The following is an 18,876-nucleotide window of genomic DNA, read 5'->3' as shown; positions in this document are numbered from 1 at the left end:
GCAGATTCAATTTACCCAGTATACCCTGAAAACTGACCAAATTGAGATAACAAAGATGGTATAAATGATAAAGAAATAGCTGGATTAGATATAAAAAGCAAAAGATCATCTGCGTATAGCGAAATTTTATGTTCAATCGTGGCTTGGCTTCGCAAATGAAGATTTAGGAAGGGGACTGTCCATGTCTGCTGCAGACTTGCTGGTGGCTGACGAGGCCAATGCAGGACAGAGAGCAGCAACGGCTCCAAGAGAAATTCTGTTCTGGGTTTGGTGTTGCAGAGTCACAGTTCTTCCTCCCATCTCTTTTTGTCCTCAAGGCCAGCTCACTGTGCATTCTCAAAGGAGGAGATACTCTAGTGAATGGTTATCACCAGGCCACGCGATCAGAGACTAGAGCAGACCCCTGACGATGATCAATGTGACAGGCACCAAGGGATTTCTTCAGCGAGTTCTTATACCTCTTTTTCAGAGCCCCTCTGTCACAGTGGCCAATGAAGAGTTCACCAAACAGCACAATCTTGGGCAGGTGATGATCCTCCATCCTAGAGATGTGCCCTGCCCAGCGTAGCTGCATCTTCAACAGCTTGGTCTCAATGCTGTTAATCACCACCTTTTCAAGGACTTCAATGTTGGTGACAAAGTCACTCCAGTGGATGTGGAGGATGGTGCGGAGGCAGCGCTGGTGGAAGTGCTCAAGGGGTTGTGGGTGGTGATGGTAGGTGACCCATGACTCAGAGCCATACAGGAGGGTGTTCAGAATAATAGCGCTGTACACACTGTTCTTTGTACCTTTGTTCAGATGCTTTTTGTTCCAGACTCTTTTGTATAGCCTGCTGAATGCGCTGTTTGCCTTTTCCAGTCTATTGTCAACCTCTTTATCGATCTTGGCATCTGAAGAGATGGTGCACCCCAGGTAGTTGACCTGGTGGACTGTCTTCAGCTCAGTCTCACCAATGATAATGCAGGGAAGGTGGTACTCTTCGTGAGGTGCGGACTGATGGACAACTTCTGTCTTCTTCAAGCTGACTTCCAGTCCAAAGAGCTCAGCACCTTCACAAAGCAGGACATTGTACGCTGTAGGGCTGTCTCTGTATGGGCAACAAGGGCAACATCATTGGTGAAGAGTAGCTCTCAGAAGAGTTGCTCCACTGTCAATACCCTTCCTGTAAATCCCTGAAAAATCCTTGCCCTCACGTAAGGCAATTACTAATGATTCTAAAACAAAAATTAAAAAGTAGTGGAGTTAAAGGGATCCTTGACAAGTACCCTGTTGGGAATTGAAAGTTTTTGACTTTTGTAAATTAGTGAGAATTGAAGCAGTAGGACTAAATATAATAATTTAATCCATTTAATAATGCATGGTCCAAAATTAAAATTTTTCCATGATCGCAAATAAATAAACCCACTTCACCCTGTCAAAGCTTTCTCTGCATCTAACAAAAGGACTCATGAGTGGGGGGTAAATATAAAATGTTCAATAAATGACATTTATTTAAAGAAGAATAAATATTTTTAATGGGAATCATATACAGGCCCCTAAACAACAGCTCAGATATAGGAGGCAGAATAAATCAGGAGCTAAGATTAGCATGTCAGAATGATAATGATACAGTTGTTATGGGGGATTTCAACCTGCAGGTAGACTGGGAAAATCTAGCTGGTAGCAAGAAAGTGAGTTTATAGAATGTCTCCGGAATACATTCTTAGAGCAGCTAGTGATGGACCCCACCAGAGGGAAGACACTTCTGGATTTGGTGTTGTGTAACGATGCAGATTTGATAAGCGACCTTGAAGTAGGGGAGCCATTGGGTAATAGTCACCATAATATGGTGAGTTTCAATTTGCAATTTGAAAGGGAGAAGGAAAGAAAGTCAAAAGTATCAGTATTACAATTGAATAAAGGGGATTATGTAGCCATGAGGGAGGAGCTTGCCAAAATACAATGGAAGGATACCCTGGCTGGGAGAACAATGGTTCTAAAATGGCAGGGATTTATGGGATTTTTCAGAAGATACAGTACCAGTTCATTCCAAAGAGAAAGAAAGGGTTGAGAAGGGAAGTCAAGAACAGTATCAAGACCAAGGAGAGAAAGTCTAATATAGCAAAGAGGAGTGGGAAGCCAGATGGTTGGGAAACCTTCAAAGAGCAACAGAAAGTAACGAAGAAAAAATTAAGTATGAGGGTTAACTAGCCTATAATATAAAAGGGGATAGTAAAAGCTTCTTTAGGTATGTAAAGAGGAAAAAATTAATTAGGACCAAAATTGGGCCCTTAAAAACAGAAACGGGTGAAATTATTATGGGAGGCAAGGAAATGGGTGACGAGTTTAACAGATGCTTTGGATCTGTCTTTACCAGGGAAGAATCAGGTAAAGATCAGATAAGGGGGTGGGGGGGGGGTGGGGGGGTAAGATAATTGATTCCTCCAACAGTAATGGAGGAATTGATGAAAATCCGGATTCGGAAGCATGTGGTCTTGAGCAAATTGGGGCCTGATGGACTGCATCCCAGGGGGCTTCGGGAGGTTGCTCTTGAAATTGTGGACACATTGGTCAACATTTTCCAATGTTCTATAGATTCAGGAGAGGTGCCTGTGGATTGGAGGATGGCTAATGTTGTGCTGCTTTTTAAGAAGGGAGGGAGAGAGAAAAAAGGCAATTACAGACCAGTTAGCCTGACATCAGTGGTGGAGAAAACTTGGGAATATAGAAGTGGTCCAAAAAAATCCATCATTAGATGATTATCATTATTAGATTCTGAAGTGTACAATCTCAAATAAAATTCTCTAAATGTATTATTTATTTTAGAATGATCTGTGGTAACAAAGAACCTATCAGTGGTAAATAAAACAACCACAGAATCTGTTTACACAGTCATGGCTGGGTTTGACAACTTCTTTGGTGCATTAAGCAAGTTGATAGTTTTCCATGAAATACAAAAGTCAGCACATGCTGTGATTGTAGTAAAAACATAAAAAATACTGGAGGAACTTTCCTCTACCTTCAACCAATGTGGCTTCCCCTCTACTCCCATCAACTCAGCCCTCACCTGCACGTCCTCAATTAGCTCCAATTCTTTCCTGGCCCCCACGTTCAAAAAGGACAGGATTTCTCCTTGTCTTCACCTACCACCCCACTAACCTCCACATCCAACAAATCATCCTCCACCAATTCTGCCACCTGTTTCATGACCCCCATCACCAGACACATCTTCCCCACCTCCCCTCTCCACCTTCCACAGGGACCCCACCCTTTGTGTCTCCCTCGTCCATTCCTCCCTTCTCACCAATCACCCCTTGGTACCTACTACACCTGAGACCTACACGCACCCACACCTCCTCCCTCACCACCATTCGGAGGCCTTTTCCTTTCCTCTTCCTTGGTCTCTCTTCCCCTGTCTCCTCCAGCTCTGCATTCACAGAGCCATCCCCCCCCACCGATCAATTCTCACCTTTCCTCCCCTGTCCTCCCCTCCATGTCCAATTAATGGCTTTTAGCCTGTGCGCCTGTGGAATGTGCCCTTCGCCTGCCCTTTCCCTTCCTTCTCACCCAGCCTTTTTAATAAGATGGCTGTCTGTATTCTGCTCATAACCTGAAGAAGGGATCGGGCCCAAAACATGACTTTACCTCCAATGGACACTGCATGATGTGAGTTCCTCCATACTTTTGCATTTTTGTGCTTTTTTTCATTAATGCAATTAAGTTTATTGTCATATGCACATATGTAATAATGGACAGATGCCCCAAGATTCTTACTTGTTGCAGCCAGATGGGTACTTTTGTAAAATGAACTAATAGTACATGTTAAAAGATGGTACAGAAAGAGATAACACATACTAAAAAATAGATAATATTCAGAGCAGTGCAAGGAAATCAAATGGTGTTTCAATGGTGCAGACAAGGATTTTAGTGGAGGTTCGAGAGCCTGATAGCCATTTGGATTTACAAAACCTGTTCTTAAACTAGAGGTGCTATATTTCAGACCTCTGTATCTTCTGCCTGAAGGTAGTAACAAGATTCTTGATGAAGGATCTGCAGGCTCTCACGTGTCCTCAGAGGAGAAAAGCGGGCAAGTCCTCTGATACTTGCAGAGAGATTAATTCCATTCAAATCTTGGCAAATGCCTGCCACAAAATCCAATCAATATCTCCAGTTAGCTGAAGATTGTCAAGGGTCGGGGCAGTGAACATCTCCAACTCTAGAGAGTATCACCACCTAACCTTGAAGTTGTCATCCAAGTTGTACACTCAGTTGGAAACCAATGGCCACAAGAATAAGTCAGAGGTTGGTTCTCTTGCAAGGGAATCTGCTCCTGACGTCAACAAGGCAAAAATCAGGAGTGCATTGGAAAGTTTCCCAATTGCCAAGCTGAGCAGAGTGTCAATATCCCTGCAAAAGCGATGCTTCCCATCACCATTAATATCTTCCCCACCAGTCGCTGCAATGTGTACAATTGCAAACTTCTTTCTTTGGCCTGGCTTCGCGGATGAAGATTAATGGAGGGGTAATGTCCACGTCAGCTGCAGCTCGTTTGTGGCTGACAAGTCCGATGCGGGACAGGTAGACACAGTTGCAGCATTTGCAAGGTAAAATTGGTTGGTTGGGGTTGGGTGTTGGGTTTTTCCTCCTTTGTCTTTTGTCAGTGAGGTGGGCTCTGCGGTCTTCTTCAAAGGATGTTGCTGCCCGCCGAACTGTGAGGCGCCAAGATGCACGGTTTGAGGTGATATCAGCCCACTGGTGGTGGTCAATGTGGCAGGCACCAAGAGATTTCTTTAGGCAGTCCTTGTACCTCTTCTTTGGTGCACCTCTGTCTCGGTGGCCAATATAACACGATCTTGGGAAGGCGATGTTCCTCCATTCTGGAGACGTGACCTACCCAGCGCAGTTGGATCTTCAGCAGCGTGGATTCGATGCTGTTGGCCTCTGCCATCTCGAGTACTTCGATGTTGGTGATGAAGTCGCTCCAATGAATGTTGAGGATGGAGCGGAGACAACGCTGGTGGAAGCGTTCTAGGAGCCGTAGGTGATGCCGGTAGAGGACCCAAAGTTCACTGCAGTTAATTGTACATTTACTCCAGCACCTACTGAATCCATGACTACCACTAGGAAGAAGGATAAGGGTAGTGACCACATTTGGTACCTCACTCTCTCCAGAACCCTCTCCAATTTTACACCAGCCTTCCCTGGAAGTGTACTGCCAGCCCTTCATCACCTCTGGGACTAATTCCTGGAACTTTCTCCCAATCATACTCTCCGAATACCTTCACCAGAAGGATTACAGTCCGTTAAGATGGCGGTTTACCATCACTTTCTCAAGGGCACTTTGTGATGAGTAATTTTCTGCTCAGATTCTGTAAATCAAGAGGGAGTGAAAACAGAGGCAGTTCTATAAGGTTTTGGGAAATGAAGGATACATGTGTCCAGGAATCTTGACCTACCCAGATTATTTAAGGATATGAAAGACTTTGACACTACAAAGATCACATAAAATTAATCCTATTTATTTGGATTTACGTTTTAGATGTGGACAAGAAGTTGGTACATTTTTGCATTCAACTTGGCAGTGTTCCACAGTTAAACCTTTTTCGTTGGAAATATTAGAACGAATAAAGGGATAAAATTCAACATTATTGGGTGATATTAAAGGGGTCAAACCTAAAATAAAATTGAATATCTATCAAGTGAAATTTGTTCAAATTGCTTTAGCGATAGCTAGAAAATGTTTCACAATATCTTGGAAGTCAAATATTGATTTTGGATTGGATCGTTGGCATGCAGAAGTTAGGAGTTGTATCCTTAAGAATCCTCTCCAGTACATTGCCCACCACTGGCATAAGACTCACTGGTCTATAATTCCCAGGATGGTCCCAATGACCTTTTTTAAACAAGGGGACTACATTTTCCATTCTCCAATCCTCTGGCACCTCCCCTCTGGCCAAGGAAGATGCAAAGATCATAGCTACTGCCCCAGCTATCTCTTCCCTCCCTTCCCACAGCAACCTGGGGTATATCGCATCCGGCCCTGAGGACATCAATTTTAATGATTTTATGAAGATCCAACACTTCCTTAATCTCAACATTGTCCAGCCTGTTCTATTTTGACCTCACCCTGATCAAGGTCCTTTTCTCTTGTCAATACTGAAGGAACGTATTCATTTAGGACCTCCCCAAGCTCCTCCGCCTCTTTCGTCGCTTCGAATGCTCTGCTGGCCTCTGGAATCCAGGCGAGTGTCTTGTCTTTAGCCGCGATGAGGGCGAAGAGCGGCTGCGTGATACGCGCAACGCCTGGAATGAAGCAGTTATAGAAATTGACCATACCCACAAACTCCTGTCGCCCTTTGAGGTTGTCTGGATGTGGGAACTCCCTGACTGCAGTGACCTTCATAGCGGCAGGTGTAGCTCCTTCGGCTGTGATGGTATGGCCCAGGAACTGCATGGGCTCTTTCCCAAACTGGCATTTGGCCAGATTGATCATTAGGCCGAAGTCAGTCAGTCGGGAGAAGAGGCTCCATAGGTGAGATCTGTGTTGTGCCTGGTCTCTGGTGACAACAAGGATGTCATTTAGGTAAATGAATACAAAATTCAAATCCCTGTCCACTGTGTTCATGAGGCGCTGAAAGGTCTGGGCAGTGATCTTGTGCCTGAACGACATGTGTAGGAACTCGAACAAGCCAAAAGGGGTGATGATGACTGTTTTGTGTAGGTCCTCAGGGTGCACCGGGATTTGGTGATACCTGCGCACCAGGTCGACCTTGGAGAATACCTTTGCGCCATGCAGGTTGGCCGTAAAGTCCTGGATGTGAGGGATCAGATAGCGGTCAGGTACTGTCACGTCGTTAAGCCATTGATAATCTCCGCAGGGGTGCCAGGTGGAGTGGTGAGGCCCAAGGGCTGTCAGAGCGTCGAATGATTCCCCAGTTCTTGCAGATGCAAGAACTCTTCCTTCGCTATCTGGAGCTTGTCTGGCAGGAGCCGGCATGCCTTGGCGTGAACCGGCGGGCCTTGGGTGGGGATGTAATGAAACACCCCATGGTGTGGTGAGGCGACGGAGAACTGCAGCTTGAGGAGGGATGGGAACTCATCCAGGATAAGCTGAAACTCATCCTTTGGCGTGCTGACCATAGCCAGCTGCAGCTGCTCTGTGCAGGAGGGGTTGAAGTGAATGGATTGGAAGGTACGGATATCTACCAGTTGCTTTCCTCAAATGTTGACCAGGAGTCTGTGGGCGAGGAGGAAGTTGACACCCAGGATGGCGGTTGGGAGGGACGAATCGGTGAACCTCCACGAGAACTTCCGCTGGCCGATCTGGAAGTGGATGGTCTGTCTCCATACATTCGGATCTCTGTCGAATTGGCTGCATGGAGGGGAGGTCCTCGAGGCCGGTTCTGGGACTCAATGGCTGTGGCCAGAATGATGCTGATCTGGGCCCTGGTGTTGATGAGGAAGCATCGGCAGCTGACTGAATCCCGGATAGAGAAGGCTGTGTTGTTGGCCAGCATCTGCAGCCGTTAACAGCAGCTGGAACGAGCAGGGCTGACGACATTTCCGAGCCTTGGCTCCCCAGTGCTAGTGGAAGAAGCAGAGGCCTGAAGTGGATGGCTTGCTTCTGGCTATGCTCTTTGAGGCTCCTGCAGGGGCCAGGTGTTCCACCGCAGCGCTGGAGGAGGGCTTGGCATAGTCTGCTAAGACCTCCGGGAATTGTTCGAGCCATAGCTCTTGAGCCTTTTGAGCGACCTTCCTAGGGTCAACAAATCTCCCCTGGGAATGCAACGGCTGGATGTCTTCAGGCAGATGGTTGAGGAAGATGCGCTCGAAGAGTGGGCAGTTGTTGTGATCGCCCATAAGCGCGAGCATCTCGTCCATCAACTTGATTGGAGTTCTGTCCCCCAAGGTGTCAAGGCGCAGCATCCGAATGGCACACTGGTGCCTGGAGAGGCCGAGGGAGCCAGTGAGCACCCACGATGGTTCCGTACTTATCTTCTGCGGGTGGGTGCTGAACGAGGTGCAGCACTTTTTTGGTGGTGGCCTGGTCCAGGGTGGCGACCACATGGTAGAACTTGGTCAAATCCGATTAAATCTGGCGGAGTTGAAACTGAGCCTCTGCGTGGCTGAACCAGGTCTCCAGTTCCTGAACCCAGAAGTCAGGAAGCTTGATGGCTATAGCGTTGATCAAAGGGTCGTTCATGTCAGGTTCAAAGATGTTTGAACCTGTCAGGGTCACCAATTGTAGCGGCGACTACACTGCTAACTGAAGGATCGCACAACCAGACGGGTTGAGTTCAGTGAGCTGGTCTTGTACTCCTAGCCCGGACCTTGCTGAGAACCGCGCTGGGGGGCCCCAATATCACCAGGACATCACGTGGATTGCCAAGCACGGGCTTCTGAGCCGAGGTCAGGAGGAAACCCATTTTGGCTGGCTGCCCCGCCACGTGCATGATAAGCGGGTCCAGTTCGCCTGCCTAATGGCGTACCGCCACATTAATAACATTAATTCATGCAGTTTGGGTCATTGAAAGAGGAGACCACTGAGATAAAGATTTCTTTACCTGATTTAAGAAAGCAGGAATATTTTCCTTAAGAAAATGTTTGTGTTTTTTGGTAATTGTTACACCAAGGTATGTAACTTGACTTTTAACAGTCTTGAAAGGAAAATCAGTGTGTAACACGTCAAAAGTGTTAAAAAAAATAAGTTTGCTCTTTTGTAAATTTAATTTGTATCCTGAAAACTGACCAAATTGAAGGTCAATGTTAATATAGCAGAAATTGAAGAATTTGGGCAAGGTCATCAGCATAAAGAGAAACATTGTGGACCGATCCTCCCCCAAAAGTTCCAGAAATATCCTGAGATTCTGTAAAGGCAATAGCCTAGAGATCTAAAACTAAATTAAACAACAAGGGAATGAGAGGGCAACCCTGTCTGGTTCCAAAATGAAGTTTAAAAGTTTTAGATTGCTAAGAATGAGTAAGAATAGAAGCAACAGGGGATAAGTATAACTTAATCTATGAAATAAACGTGGGATCAAAATTAAATGTTTCTAATATTGCAAATAAATATTCCCATTCAACTCTATCAAAGGCCTTTTCAGCATCTAAAGAGATAACATATTCCAAGGGAGAGACAGAGGGGGAATATATAATAATAACAGGCATATATTAAAATGTAGATAACAGATTTTAATGAAACCCGTCTGGTCCACTGAAATAAAAAGAGGTGAAATATTTTCCAATCTACTGGCCAAAATTTTAGATAAAAATTATGCATCAATATTTAGAAGAGAAATTGGCCTGTATGAGGCCTAAACTAATAAATCTTTTTTTTTTGGGTTGAGGGAAATAATTGCATCATTAAAAGTGGTTGGCAAGTTATCAGATTTAAGAGTCAGAAAATACAGAATGAGGTACCAGCAGGTGGGAAAAAGTTTATAAAACTTGACAGGAAAGCCATCAGGGCCTATTGCTTTGCTAACTAGTAATGATTTAATATCATTATTAACTCTTCCTGAGAAGTAGGTTTTACTAACTGTCACTATGCTTCTAAAAAAAGAGTCAAATGGTCAAAAAGGTCAAATGGTCCAGAAAATTTGACATAAGAGTTCTATTGATAGGAAAATCAGATTTATTGAGGTTAAAATAATATTGTCTAAACATATCATTAATTTCTACATGATCTATGGTAACACGACCATCTTCCTTCTGAATCATCGTAATAAGACATTTAACAGCTAAGCCTTTTAGTTGATTTTCTAAATGTTTACCCAGTTTATTACCGTGAATATAAAATTGGCTCTTACTTTTCAAAAATTGTGTTTCGACAGGATAAGTCAAAAGTAAATCATACTTAGTTTTAAGTTCAACTCGTTTTTTAAATGCAATCCTCTCAGCATTAGCCTCTTTTTTTCATTTTTGACATATATAAAATAATATGTCCACTAATGTAAGCTTTAAAAGAATCCCAAACAATTAAGCTAGAAACCTCAAAGAAGAATTGTTATCAAAGAAAAATACAAAATTGAATTAAAGTGGCAGTGTCTAACAGATTGATGTAAATTAGGAAGCCTTAGTGATAAAACCACCAGAGCATGGTCTGAAATTACAATAGACTCATATTTACATGCAGTTATTATTGGAATCAGTTTTTATTGGTTAAAAAAAGGCAAATCAATGTGTGAATACGTATGATGAACACTAGAAAAAAAGGAGTATTCCTTATCATTAGGAGAGAGAATCATGAACATCTATTTCCAGATTATTCTTGCTAGTTCCTGCCTTATCCCATCATAATTAACCCTTACCCAATTAAATACTTTCTGATTTTATTTGCTTTTACCCTTGTCCATAGCTCTGCTAAAGTTCAATGAGTTGTGGTCACTCTCATCAAAATGCTTCCCCACGAGAGCTTCACCACCTGACCAGGTTTTTTTACCCAGTACTAGATCCAGTATGGCCTCTCCTCACATTGGCTGTGTCAGGAAACCTTTTTGGACATACCTGACAAATTCAGCCTCATCTATCCCTCTTGCAGTCAATAAGTCTGCTATAGCAACAACCCTGTATGGGTCAGCATGGTTGGTGTAGTGGTTAGTGCAATGCCTTTACAGCACCAGCAATCGAGACCAGGGTTCGAATCCCGCACTGTCTGTAAGAAGTTTGTACATTCTCTCTTTGTCTGTGTGGGTTTTTCCTGGAGGCTCTGGTTTCCTCCCACTGGGAGTTTAGGTTAATTGGGTGGCACAGACCCATGGGCCAAAATGGCCTGATACCGTGTTGTATGTTTAAAATTCCAGAATCTTCCTGCTTATCTGCTCCTTGATGTCTATATAGGGGCCTATAGACCACTCCCAGCACAATGAGAGCTCCCTTCCTATCCCTAGCTTCCATCCACACCGACTCTGTGGACACTTCCTCCATAGTGTCCTCCCGTGACACTATCCCTCACATTTCCCATCCAATTCCTTATAAAACACCAATCCTGCCCATATATAACCATATAACAGTCTGCACCAATTTAAGTGAACTCCACTAGTCCCACCTCCCTGCTCTCTGTCCATAACCCTCCAATCCCCTCACATCCATCCACTCATTCAACCTTCTCTTGAATGACAAAATTGATCCTGTTGCAAACACCTCTTCCATTCAGCCACCACTCTCTGAGTGAAGAAACTCCCTCTCATGTTACTTCTAAACTTTTGCCCCCAACCCTTAACTTATGATCCCTTGTTCCAATCTCACCTACCCTCAAGGGAAGACCCTATTCAAATCTACTCTGTCTATCCCCCTCATAATTTTAAATGCCTCTATCAAATCCTCCCTCAACCTTCTACGCTCCAATGAATAAAGACCTAGTCAACTCAATCTTTCTCCATATTCTAGATACTGCAATCCAGGCAACATTTTAGAAAATCTTCTCTGCACCCTCTCTACCTTATTGACATCCTTCCTATAATTTGGGGACCAGAACTGCACACAATATTCTGAACTTGGCCTCACCAATTCCTTGAACAGTCTCAACATCACCTCCAAGCTCCTATATGCTTTGATTTATAAAGGCCAGCCTACTAAAAGCCTTCTTCACCACCCTATCTACATCGTAGTTCAATGTTGGCCTTTTAAATGGAAAGAGACAGCACACTGGTCCAGGAGCTGCTGCATTCATACATCAATCTGAGTTCCATCCTGCCTTGGGAGTTGTTGGCTTGGAATATACACACTTTCTCTGTGATTGCACGGGATTCCCACCCCCTCCCCTGTCCATCCCCAGTTTCCTCCCATGTCCCAAAGAGTTAGTGGGACAAAGGTCCACTGTAAATTGTAAAAGTGGATGGAATGGGTGAGTACAGGTTACTGGGATATGAGTGAGAGAGAGTTCCTGGTGGGATTTATCTGAAAAAAGTGGTCTCCAAGATAATAAGAAAAAAAATTGCAGGGATCTGGAAGGCACTAATTTGTCTATAGTTTAAAGGAAGAGGTGAAGGTTCTGGACCTCATGGTGTCCTTTTGCCTGCATTAGTCCTTTCACTGCATTCCAGGCAAGACATTGATTGTCCAAGGGAGTGACTTTGGTAGTGGTAGGGAATGCCATTCCCTGTGAAAACCAGAATTGGATGCACAGCCCGATCTGTGGATAGTGCAACGCTACTACAGCACCAACGACCTGGGTTCGAATCTACCATGTGGGAAAGGAGTTTTTACATTCTCCCTGTGTCAGCTTTCATTTCCTCCGGGTGCTCCAGTTTCATCCCTAACCTTCAGAGGTTTGTAGGTTAATTGGTTGGCTCGACATTTAAAACAGAAGGGTCTGTAACCGTGCTGAATTAAAATTAAATTAATGAAGGTGTCAGATGCAGGGTGTCCCCTAACATTTAGAAGGTGTCTGAAGGAACACTTCAGTCACCAAGCTGGAGAAGGCAGTAGATCAAGTGGTGGTAAATGGGATTGGTATTGATAGGCATTTGATGGTCAACATGGATAGAGTGGGCTGGAGGGCTTGAATCGAAGATGGAAAGTTCCCCTGTAATTGTCACCATTGCATTGACCAAGTTTGTGTGTCAACCAGGGCCATGATGCATCCGTCTATGCCTTCTTATAGGGGGAGTTATATCTTGCCACAAGTCTCATCGAACCACAGACATGGCAGAGCAAAATTAGTTTCTGCGATACTAATTAGCATCGAATTGGCCATGGGATGCACATTCTGGCTGGAGAAAAGTCCTCTCCCTGAGGCCTGGAGAATGAATGGACCCAGAATAATGCTCACTTTGGATATAAGCTAACACTGTCAGTGTGATGCCAATTTCAAATGTAGCCTTTCCCATCAGTTTTGGGGACATGATCAGCGTCATGTACAGTAACAGTTATCTGTCTTTTCAGAAGCTGCTATCTGTTTTTTAAAAATCTTTACCGACTTCACAGAATCCACAGAATGAAACCCAAGTGAAATGTTTTGCAGCGCACTGCAACTATAATTCAATTTAAAACATTCCATTTCCTATTGAAGCCTTTTGGGGAACACAAGGGAAATGAGTTTGAACAAGCTGACAGTAAGTTAGTATCAAGTACATGTTGGTTGGTGGTGGCAGGGAGTGAGAGGGAGATTGGGGGAAGGATGTTCTAACCATCACAAGGTACAAGCAAGATCAGAGCAATCAAAAAGTCATATAAATCCTTTGTCGCTCCATTACAACCTTCCCCAAACAATGTTCTGTTCATAAATCAGCATGTTTGCTTGCTGCAGGCAGACACAGGTTAAAAGCTTTCTCTCTGGCTATCTTTGGAAACATGTTTCCCTGATTAAAAACATTTCTGATTGTTTTACGGCAGAGCGAACAGCACAGCGGTTAGTGCACGCTGCATCAAATCTGGTGCTGTCTGTAAGGAATTTGTTCATTCTCCCTATAATCTGCCTGGGATCCTTCTGATTCCCTCTCACTTGAAAAGACTTACAGGGTTAATTGGTCACATGGGTGTAAGTGGGGTTGCGGACCCAGGGAGGGGGAAGGGCCTCTTACCATGTGTCTCCAAAGGAAGCAAGTCATGGCCATTCCTTTTATCAGATTTAGAAGAACCTTTGGTTCTAAAGCTTTGCCCAAATTGGATTTCAAGAGTAAAGGTTTTCTCCTGCATTCTCTTGACTGTACGTTAGTAATTTTAAAAAATATTAAATTTAGGCATATAACACAGTAACAAGACTATGAGTCTGTGCCATGTAATTAACCTACACCCCCGATACATTTCGAGCAGGGGAGGAAACCGGAGCCCCTGGGGAAAACCCACACAGACATAGGGAGAATGTACAAACTCCTTACAGACTGGTCCCAATCGCTGGCGCTGTAACAGCTTTGCACTAACCGCTACACCGACCATGCCGCCCTAAACATTGATGCTTTTGCTATTCTGTCAGTAAAATTTTCCTGAATTAAATTTTATACTGTTGATATACAGCAGCTAAAGAGTTAACTATGAGAGTAAAATATTGATTGGTTACAATGAGAATGTTGGGGATGGAGTGGACCGCAGGTGATATAATTATTAATATTAATTACTTCCATGTACTAATTTACTTTATGACAATGAGAATTCACTGGACATATCCCAGAACATTTTCATCGGAACCTGCTTTTGATTCATGTGGCTGGCACGTAAGGTTTGCCTGAATAAATAACACTGGCCCTGTTGTCTTGGTGACAGAGGTATATTCATGATTAAATGGTGGGGCAGACTCAGTGGGCTGAATAGCCTATTTCTGCTCCTATGTCTTATATTTTAATCTCAGTTAACACCCTCTCACCCTTTCTTGGCCCCCAGCTGGACCGTCCCCACAGTATGAACTATGTGGGTGGCATCTTTTTGCTCAGCTCTGTGGGAAAGCAAATGTTGGAGAGAAGGTTTAAACCAGTGGTTTAATGCAGTGGTTTTATGCAGTCAGTTTGTTTATATTTTTGTTTATATTTGTTTTTTTTGGAATATTTTATTTTAATTTTATGGTTAAACAAATATCAAGAATTATAACCATTACAGATACAGAGAGAAAAGCTTAAAAAAAAAGAAAGAATTGTTGATACATGTTTCCAACTAACCCCATCCCTCCTCAATCCCAATTGAGACCCCAAGATTGAAGAAGGAAGATAGAAAATAGAAGAGAAAGAAAGAGAAAGTGAAGAAAGAAAAAGAATCACAAAAGAAAGAGGAGCAGTCAGGATCTGGAATCCAGTCCAGACAGTCTAGCTCATTTTCTTACCTGGATCTCAAATATGGGAAAGAACAGGGACTTAGTTGAGAACAGAATAAGTGCCCCTAAATATTACACCCTGCATTCTGCAAGTATGGCTGCCATACCTGCAAAAACATGTTGTACCTCTTCCTTAGGTTATGTAATTTTCTCCAGAGGAACATAACTATACATTTCCACATTCCATCAGGCTATATCCAGAGGGGAATCAGACTTCCAGGTAACTGCAATACATTTCTTGGCCATCACCAATGCAACTTGAAGAAATTCTAATTGGTACTCAGACAGCCTCATTTTAGGTCTTACGTCCACAATATTTCCTATGAGAAGCAATTCTGGACTTTGTGGAAATTATTTCCCAATAATCTGGTTTAATAAAATTCTTAAATTTTCCAAAAAGGGTTTCAGTTTAGAGCATGGCCAGGTGGAATGTTTCTTTCCCTCATCTCAAACATATATCAGATATATTAGAATATAATTTGTGCAATTTCTGCGGGGTAAGATGTAGATGATGCAAAAAATTATATTGCACCAGTCTCTATCTTACATTAATTGTACTAATCATGTCATAAATCAGACCAGGTCTTATCATTAACACTAATATTCAAGTCTGATTCCCTCTTTGCTTTGATTTGTATAACTCCCACTTAGGAGTGCCCAATTAAAGTAGAAAGTACATTATTGATGTAAATTTCTGTTCCCCTTCAGAATTAGAATCTCCATTTCACTGCACTCTGGTAAAATCATGGTCGGTCCTAATTCATCTCTAAAAATAGCTCTTAATTGAAAGTACAAGAATATTGTGTTATTATGGATATTGTATTTTTTTAACTATTCAAATAACATTAATTGCCCTTGTATGTAGCAATCTTTTACATATCTGATCCCTTTACAGTCCACATATGTAGAATTTTATTATCTATTGTTAAAGGAATTGATTTATTTTGAATCAAGAGTGTTTTTGGTTACTTTTCTTTTTAATCTAATTAAATTATTCAATTTGTACCAAATTTTCAAAATACGCTTTGTTAAAGGTGCTTCTTTTCCACCAATAAGAGATTTAGTGTCCAATTTATATATGAGATCTTCTGCTACTCTCTCTCTCTGACTTTGTGCAGTCCAATTTCCACCCATGAAGGCTTGTATCTTCCATCAAAGAAGGAAGTGACCCCCCCCCCCCCCCCGCTTTGATATTTCCAAGTTAATTTTTCCACTGAGATTCTGGCTAACTTACCTTTCCAGGGGAACTTTCTAATTAACTGATTCAGATTTTGAAAGAATTTCTGTGGTAATGGTATCAGAAGAGTCTGAAAGAGATATTGTATATGCAGGAATATATTAATTTTAATACTCTTCTGATCAATGTTATTGGAATAGTTACCCATTTGTTTAAATCTTCTTCAATTTTTTTAAGCAAGGAGAGGTAATTCAATTTATACAAGTTTTTTTAAATCATTATCTGTTTTGATCCTGTTTTTAGGCCATCTAAATTGTGTATTCTTTTGGCAGTTTGTATAATCCCCATCAATTAGCGATATGATCTCACTCTTGTCCCAGTTTATTTTGAACCCAGAAACCCTCCCAAAATCTTCCAGTTGTAAATGCAATCTTTGTAGAGAAGTTTCAGGCTCTGTCAGATATATTAGCACGTCATCTGCAAAAAAATCTTGGTCAACTCTGGATCTCTTAACGTCCAGGTGCTGTCAAATAATTTCTGCCAGAGGGTCTATGGCCAATACGAAGAGAGCTGGAGGAAATGGCAGAGGTGGGAACAAATGCAACATCCAGTACACAAATGTGCTAGAAAAACTCAGCAGGCCACACAGTGTCCATGGGAAGAGAAGGGTGACCAGTGATCTGGGGCCTGGGCCCATTGTCAGAAATCAGACAGGTGCCTGGGGGGAAAGGGGTAGGGGCAGAGGCTGACGGGTAAGAGGTAATAGGTGGGAGGGTAGAAGGAAAAGAAGCTGAGGAGTGACAAGGGGAGAAGGCTAAGAAGGTAGCTCTCAGATAGGTGAAGAAAGGGAAGAAGTTGATGTACTGGACGATTTAAACCATGCTTTTTGCTTCAGATTTAAACCATGTTTTTTGCTCCTGCAAGGCTGAGAATCAGTAACCTGCTTGAGACTCAGCAGGCATAAGCTAAATTCCACCATGGGGCCCAGAGATGAAGTTATCTGACAAAAAGAACATCTGTGTACCAAGAACATTTAATCTTTCTGCTTGTTTTGGTCACAGTCTTTCAGGGAGACCTAACCTTGATGCAAAATAAACCATTGTATTCAAAGTGATAAGCTGAAAGTTGTGCTATTCGATAGAAGCCTAGGCATGCTAGCTTGCTCGCTTACCTTTCTTTCTGTGCTGGGAATAGGTGCTTGGGTAAGCAGTTTTTTAGTGGAAACATCTCTCAACAAGAAGAAGAACTTCTAGAGTCCAGCCAACGTCCCGGTCGGGGGAGGTGGAGAAGCTGCTACCGGCGCCCCGACAACCTACTACGTGTGCGGTCATTGCCCAGCCTTGGCAGTTGGGACCAGTCCAGGCGTTGATAAGTATAATTGGGAAGGGCTTGCATATTGTAGTTTGATATCAGCTTTAGAATTTGTAGTAAAGATTTGTATAAACTGAAGTGCTCTTGGCGTGTGTGTCTATTTTCTTTTGGTAGCTCAAACACTGTGACCAATCTAAAATGAACAAAGTGAAAGGTACAAGTTTACTCAGGACAGTTGGGGAGCTGGAGGAATGGAGACAGACCAGGGAAGGGAGATATGCAAATTAGAGAAGTCAATGGTAATGCTGTCTGGAATCTGCTGGGATGGTGTTGTTCCTCCAGTTTGCAGGTGGCCTCAATTTGACAGTACTTGATACCACATGTCCTGCATTCGGGCACTTACCTACATTTTGCTCTTTCCTTAATGAAAGACTCAAGCCCAAAATGTTGATTATATATCTTTATCTTTGCTATAGAAGGTAAACCATTCCTCCAGAATATCGTGTTTTTACTTCAACCACGGTGTCTGCAGACTTGTGTTTTACTCCTGTCAAACTAGCTTCGTTAGCCTTACAGTGCTAACCTTCAGCCTTTCCTGCCAGCAGGTAATTTAATTGGCAACTGGCAGGAGTAGAGGAACCTGGCAACAGGCAGAGATCATCACCCCCTCAGCCCTTTCTGCCTCTCAATGAGATTAAATCCAAATATACTCCTTTTCCTTAAATCCCCTTTATATAACAGAAAACTAACAACTTCCATTTAAAATTAAGAATTAATTTGGCATGGTTTGCATTCTGCAGAAGAGTTTTCCAAAAATAAAATGTCTTCCACCCTAAGAGTTTGTTATGTCTCTGTGTTACGTAGGAGACTTCTTAAATAAGTTAGAGATGCAAGTTTCAAATAACAAGAGATTTTACTTACTGATGCCTTCTACCATCTCAGGAAACTGTTCACACACACACTTACATACGTACACCCCACAATGATGCACTACAGATACTACAGTGAAAAGAGTGTATTCTTACGCAGTTACAAAATAGTTCACATTATCCTGACTATGTAACGTCCTTCCTTCTCAAGGTAAAGAAAAAATTAGTGTTCTTTATCACATTCTTTCTAGTCCAACTTAAGTAACTGAACTTGTACACTAAAGGTAAAATACAGGATTCTGTTGACACCGTGGTCAAGTAAAAAAAATACACAAATGCTGGAGAAACTCAGCAGGTCAAACAGTGCCTTTATGTAGCAAAGGTAAAGATACATCACCAACATTCTGGGCTTGAGCCCTTCATCAAGGTGTGGGGGAACATGAGAGATGTCTGAACAAAAGGAGGAAGGGGGGTGGTGAGGGTGGGTAATGATAGATGGAAGGGGGGAGAAGGATCGCAGTGGAGGGAGAAGTTTAGGCTAGGTGGAGAGAGAAAGGAAGTAGGAACTGAAATAACTAGTTAAGGGGGGGAAGGCAAGCTGATTAGTGGAATGCAGTGAAGTCAATCTGCGGGTGGTCAGGGTGAGGTAGTGTGAAAGGCCATGGACAGACATGTGAGCTTGAAATTGTGACTCAGATTTGAAATGGATGGCTATGGGGAGGTCACTTTTGTTGCGAACGGAGAGGAGGAAATTGTATACTAGTTTATTTACACAACTATTTTGAAATAGTTCTTA

Source organism: Narcine bancroftii, chromosome 2, assembly GCF_036971445.1.
Source record: "Narcine bancroftii isolate sNarBan1 chromosome 2, sNarBan1.hap1, whole genome shotgun sequence".
NCBI lineage: Eukaryota > Metazoa > Chordata > Chondrichthyes > Torpediniformes > Narcinidae > Narcine > Narcine bancroftii.
The sequence above is the reverse complement of the archived record's forward strand: the minus strand, read 5'-3'. Positions refer to the sequence as shown.